Below are 9,735 nucleotides of genomic sequence, written 5' to 3'. Positions count from 1 at the left end.
TTTCACGCGGCGGGAGGAACAGCAAGGAGCTCCAGCCTCGATAACACGTTGGGCTGATTAAACGCCCACCGACTACCCTGACGAACCCGGCTGACTACTGGCTGACAAATGGTGCCCACGTCCTGCCCATCCACGCCCACCCACACTCCCAAATGATGCTGCTCCTTAACCCCTTCAATACTGAAACACATTTTTATCTTGGGATTCGTGTACGATTAGATAATTTTATTGACATTAGGAAGGGTCTATGGAGGTTAGAAGATTAATGGACACACTCTTCACTATTTTGATCCCCTATATGAATTGCTGAAGCTGTATAAAATCACCAAATATTAAGCAAAATGAATATGGAAACGCGTCATGGTACTCAAGGCGTTAATTCCTCTAAGTACCATGACGCGTTTCCATATTTATTTTTCTTACTGTTTGGTGATTTTATACAGCTTCAGAAACTCATGTGGGAATTAAAATAGTCTAGCCAGTAATCTCCTGATCTCCATAAATCCTTCTTAATGTCAATAAAACTGTCTAATCATACCCAAAACTCATGGTGAAAATGCGTCCCAGTACAGAATGGTTTAACTCCTGGACTCCTGCTGGTCACCCGTCGCTTGCCACACTCCTGTTGCCACTGCGCACCACACACAACTCGCCAGCCGGTACCACGCCACGCCCTGATGATGAAGGTGATGGAAGGTACTCCGTGTAGATGCGCGTCCCGGTGATAAATGTGCTTGTGTCAAAAGCTTGGACATTTTTTTCTTTCCTTCTTGATTGCATGGTGGTTCAAATGTTTTTCTTTTTTTTCTTATTTTCCTTCACTCATTGTCGCCAAAGAGTATGTATGTTTGATTTATTATTTTCTTAGAGTGAATTATGTATAGTTTACTCACCTCCTTTACTAATTTTACCTTCAATTCCTCGTCTGTATTTTTTGGTCTCTTTGAAAACTCTCTAAATACTAAATAAAAACTGGAGGACTTGTTGAGCCCTTAAAAAGATAAGAATGCAAACAGTTGAGAAAACATAAAATCTCAAGAGACTCTTAGAATATCAGGCAACAAAAGAATTATACAAACTGCTTCAAACGCTTCTTTTCTTTTCTTTTCTTTCCCCTTTATTCGTTCGCTTGTTGTCACTGGAGTAATTGTTTTTTCATTGATTTCTTGAAGGATTCTTTCCTTCTTAATCTTTACTCATTTTCCTCGTTTCTCTTTCTCATACCTCTGTCTAAAATACTGAATAAACACTAGAAAACTTGCTAAACCGTCCTAAGAAGATAAGAATGCAAATAATAGAGAAACCGTAAAAACTTCGCGGGACTCTTAAAACATCACGCAACAAAAGAATGTCATTGTGTGCAGGTATTTCGCTGACTTGACGCTTAAACTGCCGCGGTGGTCACGTCTCCCTCCCTAGCTGGCTGAGCGCTTATTGGATGGATGTGGGTGAGAGTGGCTGGATAGGTAGATGGACGGGTGTTTAGTGTGGATGATTGGTTGGATAGGTGTTGGTAGATGGGTGGATGGGTGCGGATGAGTGGATGAGTTAGCTAAGGATGGGTAAATGGAGGATGGAATAGTGGACGTTATAATAGTGTGGGTGATTCATGCATTTCCTTCACCAAGCCTGTAGTCAAGAAATCTGAACCTACATAATTTTGGGAAGGAAAATGTCTGATTATCAAGTCCCATGCGGCCCAAGCGTCCAATAGCTTTAATGACTACGATCTAATAACCCTGAGAAACACGAGTCTTGAGACGGTTATGACCTCTCCTGTCTCATTAACAAATCGGGGTGACTCGGGGACGGATAGTGGCGTCAGGGCTGTCACGCTACGAGCTGACATTATCCTGCAATTCAATTAGCGGTGTCACGACGAGAGGTGCATGGCAGGCGGTGTTCCCTTCATCTCATTCTTACCAAGCCTCTGTCACGACTCACAAGTGGCAACTCTGTCTTCCTGCCACGTGCACTGGTTAAACCCAAGGACTCTCGCTTGGCAGGACATTAGTGTGTCACGGTGAAAATGTGGCAAGGTGAGGGTGCGTGTCACAGAGAGAAGGTAACAAGGTATACGGTGAGTTAGAGTGAGAAGGTTAAGTTAAGGGTTAGTATTACTGACCAGGGAGTGTCAGAAATTAGGAGAATGAAATGAAGGATGTCAGTCAATGCGTTAGGGTGAAAGGGTGTGTGTCTGGTGTCAGGCTGATTATCAGACCGCTAATTTGTTGTGGTGTGAAGAATATTTTCGTGTTAAGGCGAGGGAGTATACGTTTGTGAGTCGGCATTAGGGTGTCAAGATGATGTGAATGACAGAACGTGTGTAAGGGTAAATGTATGGTGTCAGGATGAGAGAATTTGTACAAAGGTATTAGTGTATCACGGTGAGTCTGTATGTAAGGTGTAAGGGTGTCAGGGAGTCAGGGTGAGGGAAGGAGGGTGAATATCAGGGTTTCAGAGCGCCATACTTTATCCTCCCACACAACAACGTTTACATCTAAATGACACGCAATAAAAGTATACAGCGTTGCCCAGTTGCCGCCACGCAGTTTGTTTGGCAGGACCTTCAGGACTCCTCAAGGCTGCTGCTGCTGCGCCTGACCCGGTTTTCGGAGGAGGACTTTTACATTACCAAGAGTGCTGTGTCTGTCTGCCGTCAATACCTCCCATTCGCAGACCACTGAGGAGATTAGCCATGTTCTCAAAAATGGTTCTCTTGTTAATAATGTAGAAATCTTGTTAATCTGTCACTTGAACCATAAAAAGAAACATAATGAAAAAGGCTCATGCAACTTCAACGAGAGAGTTTTGAGTATTAATGGAGGTACGGCCCAGAAGCGTGTCAGATTATAACTCTCGCAGCGATGATACTTGAAGACTCGAGTATCTACAGAACATCTAAAAGACCAACACTTCGAGAACCAGTCAGAACCAGCACCATCACGCTATTATACTCTGCAGACAGACTGGTGACCTGCATGCATGTGTGACTGACAGACTGCCTGAGTGACTGATGGACTGACTGACTGATTAATTGGCCCACTGGTGATTTACTCGCCTGGCAGCACGTGTGGCAGGTCTCTGATCTATTCTGAGTGTGACCATCAATCAGGGAATACTGCATTGTAGGGGTTACTTGTACTGATGGCGTCATGATGTACTCACTGACTCACCGACTGACTTTCTTTATAGAGAGAGAGAGAGAGAGAGAGAGAGAGAGAGAGAGAGAGAGAGAGAGAGAGAGAGAGAGAGAGAGAAAGAAACACTCAACATGTCGCCTCCAAAAAGACAATTATGGGTGGAGATTTAAACAAGAGTTAGACAATTTAGTTAGGAAGTTGTCTTGACACTCCTCTCATTGACTGACTGACACAACTACATGGACTGATTTATGACCATGATAACACACACACACACACACACACACATTCTCTCTCTCTCTCTCTCTCTCTCTCTCTCTCTCTCTTCGTCCCATCTATAAACACTCATGCCGCCACCCACCACCGCCACTCACACACTTCTATCCCTTTCACCACCACACAATCCCACCTAAACTTTCTTCTCACTACCTACACCACCACCACCACCTCCATATACGCCCTCCATACACCACAACGATCACTACACTATTGAAAAACACGTACATGTTCTTTCCAACTAGCACTACACACACACACACACACACACACACACACACACACACACACACACACACACACACACACACACACACACACTGCCACTACTGCCCTCCATCATTGCTTCATCCCTTCACCCTGCCACCACCACCACCACCACCACCACCACCACCAGTACCATCACCACCGCCACCTGCATCACTCATCTCCCAACATGATACACGCGGCCAAAGTGAAAAGCGGTGGGGTCCCCTCAAGGCCGCGAGACTCCTGCTGACGTGAACCAGTTTACTGCCGCGACTCTCAAGTGTATAAACAATGAATCTTGTCTGACCTTTCTACCGGCAAGTGTTTTGAGAGCGCGGGACGTGACGGTAGTGGTGGTGGTGGTTGTGGTAGTTGTGGAAGAGTAGTGTCAGAAGGGAGGGCTTTTTTTTTTTTTGTAATATTTGATGGTGATGGTGATGATGGTGGTGATGGTGGTGATGCTGATCTGATTAAGGATAACGTGGTGGTGGTGATGTTGGGTCTTGTCACAAGATGGGTTTTTATTGCAATATTTGATGATGATCATCATCATCACGATAGTGGTGATGATGGTAGAAATGGTGACGAAGGATAACATGATGGTGGTGGTGGTGGTGGTGGTGGTAATGTGTGTTGTCAGAAGAGGATTTTTTGTTGCAATATTTGATGATGAAGATGATGATGATGGTGATAGCAGTGACGGTGACGAAGGATACCCTTACAACATGTCAGCATTCCACAGAAATTTGAGCGATGAAATCACTCTCAGATGCACAAGAGTACAAACACGCATGCACGCTCACGCACTCTGCACACACACACACACACACACACACACACACACACACACACACACACACACACACACACACACAACCATTATATCTTGAGACAGGACAACTCAATTCCCCCATCCCCCAACCGCTCTCTCTCTCTCTCTCTCTCTCTCTCTCTCTCTCTCTCTCTCTCTCTGCTTCTTCCACCATTACAGCACCACAAGGCATTACAGTTCACTACACAAAGCACGAGCAGCTTCCACCACAGATCACCACAGCATGACACACACCACCCCCTGCTCCATGCCAAGCTTCATCCTCTCTCTAACCACCCCACACCGTCCCCTGCCGCAGTATTCTCATCCAACCCGTGACCTGCAACCCCAAGATAATCAATTCCATTTATCTATTTACTTATTTAATCTTTGTTTATTTATCTGTTTATTTTCGTATGAGGGCCACATTCACGCCTCGCTGCATTTGCACTCTGGTTGATTATATACTCGCTTGTGACTTCATATTGAGAGACGTTTATCCTGCTTGTCTGCTGCTCTGACAGGAGATTCACAGCTGAATAGTGAAGCTGTGTTTCCACATCTACAGGACTACTTCATGTAGACATGTCATGATGGTTTCTTGCAGCTTTCTTTATCTTTATCTTATGTTCTTATCTACAGGTGATAGGTGTTATTATATCAGACAGCACATCCCTGTTCGACAAGCCTGTGCATTAGTCTGATGACTGCCCTGTCCTCCGGTGGAACACTTATGAACCACCAACAAAGCATAATTGCAACACACACACGCTGGAGGATACACGAGATAGAGAACATAATGCAAAGTTGTACAAAAGGAAATTGCATTACTGAGATAGCGAGCACATGCGCATATAAAAAAGAAGAAAAAATAACATTGTACTCACTTATTGGGGGTGGCGGTGAGTATAACCTGCCATGAGTGGGGCCCTGCAGCAGTGGTGGCAGCAGGCTGGGTGGAGAGGGGGCAGGAGGCACTGGCCACAGGAAGCCCGTCATGAGGCACACACGGTTCTCTGGGCGGTACAAGTTTCGAAGCGCCTCGAGCGTCATGGCGGCGGTGGTGCACTCATTCCCAGCGGCCACGACCACCACATTCATGGTTACCTCCGATGCAGCACGTCTCCTCTTGGGTTAAGGCACCGCCTGGAGCGTGAGTGAGTGGCGCGAGGCAGGACCACCTGTGATGTGCCCTGCGGTGCTGCCCAGCACTCGCGCCATCTGATTGTGGTGTCTGTTCCTGCAGAAACAAAAAAAAAAAAAAAAACCTATTGATCTTACATGCAACCTGTACTCCACACTCCTCTGCTATTATTTTTTCCAGTCTCATATAGGAACATTATACAAAAACAGAATAAAATGAATAGAAAAAAAAAAATAGATAAATCAGTGAATGATCACAAAAATGAAACCCCAGCGAGGAAGCAGCGCGCCACCACACACCAGGCCGCAAATGAGCCATCAATCTACAGCAGCATTTAACAGATAATAATTCTGGCCATAAACTAAAGCAGTGATTATCAACACATTAAACTGTCTTGTAGCTGAACAGCATCTATCAAAAACTATGTGCTCCTAAAGATGCCCCGTCGCTCACCCTGTCCTGCTGTATTTATTAAACCACGCCAGCCTGCCGTTACATGTTTGACTTGCTACAGGCGCTGATAGGGACAGTCCGAACCCTGCCAGAATATTTACATCGGCGGAGCTCAGAAGAACGCAGCTGCGCCCGTAATTTTAAACACTTTGGACTTTCATCAGAACGTATCAAAGACCAAAGTCTGGTTCTCATAGCTGTTTTTTTTCTTTCTTCATTAATACTATAAGATCCTTTTTAAAAATTACACTTGCACTATAAAGTTATCCCTGAAAACAGCTTAAGCTTACAGTAAAGCATGCAAAAAAATAGTGAAGGTAAGACGCTGAAATGTTTGAGAATGTGGCAACTGGACACTCAGACTCACACCTCTTACAATTGAGACTATGAATGTTTAAGCCAGACCATCCTTTGTTCATGGGCGGCAACGTGCTACTTCTCACTCGTCATTCTAGTTCACCTGCTCCATGTGTGCCACAACGCATTCTACATTCCACAAAGCAACACTGTTCTGTCAAGGTAAGCCATTCTCACTCACACTCCTGGTTTATCTCATCCATTCCTATCCTAATCTATCTTACAGGCGACAGACCGACACATTATATGGTTGTCACGAATTCATACAAATGATAATAAACAATGACAATAACATCTAGTGGATAAGAAAGCATCTTTTGTAGGGACGCGAGAACGTACAATTAAACTTTTTTTGAAGCTCCACCTTCTCTGTTAACCTCTCGCCAACACAATCACTGCTAGCGAACAACAGTGAGCTTTAAGTCCCTAATTTGGGAGTGAACAGTGGGACGAAGCTTAAAAAGAAGAAAAAAAGGCGAATTAGTACGTTTTAGTGTCTCGACGAAAACCGCTGGACATTAACTACTTCAAGGTACAGATGTGGTCAGAATTCAAATAACTTTCTACACTCATTTCCACTGTTTTTTTCCCTCGATTTTTCTCACTCCCAAGTTCACTGAGCTGATGACGGTTTGCTCACAGACTCTGACAGTTTATAGATTCTTAGCAGATCAGATTTGAGGTTGAGGCAACGATGCTTAGCGAAGTGGAAGGGTTTGCTTTTTGTGGCTCATCTATTGGCCAAATTTTGTTTCGAAACCTTTTGTTCTCTCTTCAGGACTATAAATTTCAAAGGCCACAGAGATGATGGTTTGGATTTTCACGAATATTTTTTCTAATTGACGACTCTGAATCCTTCTTAATCTATAACTGCAAACGTGAAAACACTCTTGAAAATACCCAGTAACTTTCCCTACAGCTGTTGTAAGATGCCGAGACAGGGAACCGAATGATTTGATAATACTAAAACCAATGGATGGCAACATGACGGGTTTCCCACAACACGATCAATATTACAATCCTTCCATGATCCCTAGTCTTGCTGAAACCCTAGATAAAAGCTCAACAACTTCCATCACAGCTGTTATAACAAATGATAGGACACCGAGTTGTTTGGGAATGCTAAAATAAGTGTATGAATAATTTCACACAAGTCGCTATTCATCCCTATTCTTCTTGTAACTCTTGGAAAAAAAAGAAACAACTCAATAAACGTCCACCACAGCTGTTATAAGAACCCACAATACGTAGAACACCGAATTGTTTCCGAATACTGAAATAAATGCATGGCTGTATAACTAACGCCACACACAACACTGTCACTGCTATACATTCCTGCCATAAATTACTATGTGATTAAATAAACAAATTACTATATGACTAATTTCACATATGTCGCTGCTACACTCCATAAATCACAACTATTTTTCCTGTAACCTTTGAAAAAATACTCAATAAACGTCCACCACAGCTGTTACAAAAAACCACAATAGAACACTGAATTGCTTCTGAATATTGAAATAAATGCATAGCTGTATAACAACCGCCACACACAACACTGTCACTGCTACACTGCTACACTCCTGCCATGATCCCTAACCATTGCCTTGAGCTCCTTGTCTCCACTTCTTCCACTGCTTCCACTTTTTTCTCCACCCCACAGGAACTCGATAGGAGGACCGGTCTGTTGGTGGCCACTGGGTCTCCTCAGCAATTAGAATCACAGCCGGGGGTCCCCACATGTCGCAAAGCCCAGGGGAAGAAAAAGTAAATATGTATGTAAGCGAATCAGGATGAGTTTCTTGTTTGTGTCTTTAGCGGAGTGTAAATAAAGGCTTATCGATATGACTGGAAGGTGATATCAGGGGTGAATGTTGGTGGTCATTAGTGCCCGCCGCGTGTTCTGGCTCGCCTCGCCCATGCAGACAGGTCCGTGATAAGACGTGGAACACAAGTATTAGAAGCTACGCCAGTCAGTGAAGCGAAGTTACTCATAGTTATAAAGTAGAGCCATTCAAGCCAGTACTGTGGGTCTTGGTTCTTGATTTGCTTGGCTTACGTCCAGGTGGTCACATTACTAAGTTTGTTAGTTGCATATGCTAAGCATGTTGTCTCTTCATTTCCCAAAAATAAATAAACAAGCAAATAAATAAGTAGATAAATGAATAAACAGTCCACCAAAAATATTGGAGAGAGAGAGAGAGAGAGAGAGAGAGAGAGAGAGAGAGAGAGAGAGAGAGAGAGAGAGAGAGAGAAAATACTGAAACCAAGAGAGAAGCAGAGGCCATTTTCTATCCTGAATTGTCTCTGTACTATAAGCAAATCAAACTAACCCGTTAACCATCACGAGTGTGTTTAGGGAATTTTATTAACTCAGGAGAAATACTTTTTGCTATCAAGTTATAATTCAATCTAGTTACTCGTCTACCACGCATGTATCTTACTCATTCTACCACGTAACAGGTGATGTGGTGAGGTCTGCAGGCTATATCAAAAACTGTATCTTAATGACTTATATACTGGAACACTTTGCTCTCTCGACACGATTATTTTCAAAGGCCACAGAGACAATTAGCCAGTTTCCCGAGACTGTTCCTTCTTCTAATAATGTAGAATTCGTGTTAACCTATCAGTTGAACCATAAGATCATCATTAAAAACACGCGTCACTTCAACTAAAGCCCTTTGAATGTAGTGGAGGTGAGATGCAGTTTCAGAATATGGTCTACTGATTCTACTATGACTAACTAGCAGGTGATGGAGTATGGAGGATGTCTCAAAACTGGATATTATTAGCCAGTATTATGAAACGCTTTGCTCTCTCACCACAGCTGTTTTCAAATCACCCTTGGAGACACGTGCCACTTCAGCTAGACACTACTGCGACTACTCTGACTTCCTAACAGATGGTATGATGTGGTCCGGACTCTGCCTGTTGTACTGAATGAGTGAAGGAAGTGGAGATGTAATGAATGCCTGTGGTGTGTTCTGCCTCACTTCACCAAAACAGGTCTGTATTAAGAGCGGCGAGGAAAAAAAAAACTATAAAAATAAAAGACCGTACCTCCTTTTACAGCATCGAATATCCATCGGTGCACATCAATACAGGTAACTGAGCTGAGGATACAATGCTTATATATTTTTTTTTATTCCTTTTGTGGATTAGAATCTTATAAAATGATTGTATGATTCTTGATTACCCATAAAAGCTTGATTTGGCAGTTTATCGACAATTTCACTTTTACAATCTGGTGCTTAGTAAGACCTTTAAATTAAAATGACAAAAAGAAAAAAAAAATGTAC

The 9,735-nt window shown here is 43.3% G+C and overlaps 1 long non-coding RNA gene across 1 annotated transcript in view; it reads left to right on the top strand.

The window, feature by feature from the left end:
- Positions 1-8,190, top strand: part of LOC123516915 — a 23,550-nt gene extending 15,360 nt beyond the window's left edge. Inside the window, exons 4-5 of the long non-coding RNA XR_006678339.1 lie at positions 6,532-6,595; positions 8,097-8,190. This is a non-coding gene — a long non-coding RNA (uncharacterized LOC123516915). The remainder of the gene's footprint in view (positions 1-6,531; positions 6,596-8,096) is intronic.
- Positions 8,191-9,735: the final 1,545 nt, after the last annotated feature.

This window comes from Portunus trituberculatus, chromosome 41 (assembly GCF_017591435.1).
Source record: "Portunus trituberculatus isolate SZX2019 chromosome 41, ASM1759143v1, whole genome shotgun sequence".
In the NCBI taxonomy this organism is placed as follows: Eukaryota; Metazoa; Arthropoda; class Malacostraca; order Decapoda; family Portunidae; genus Portunus; species Portunus trituberculatus.
Note: the sequence above shows the minus strand (reverse complement) of the source record. Positions and strands in the feature narration are given on the sequence as shown.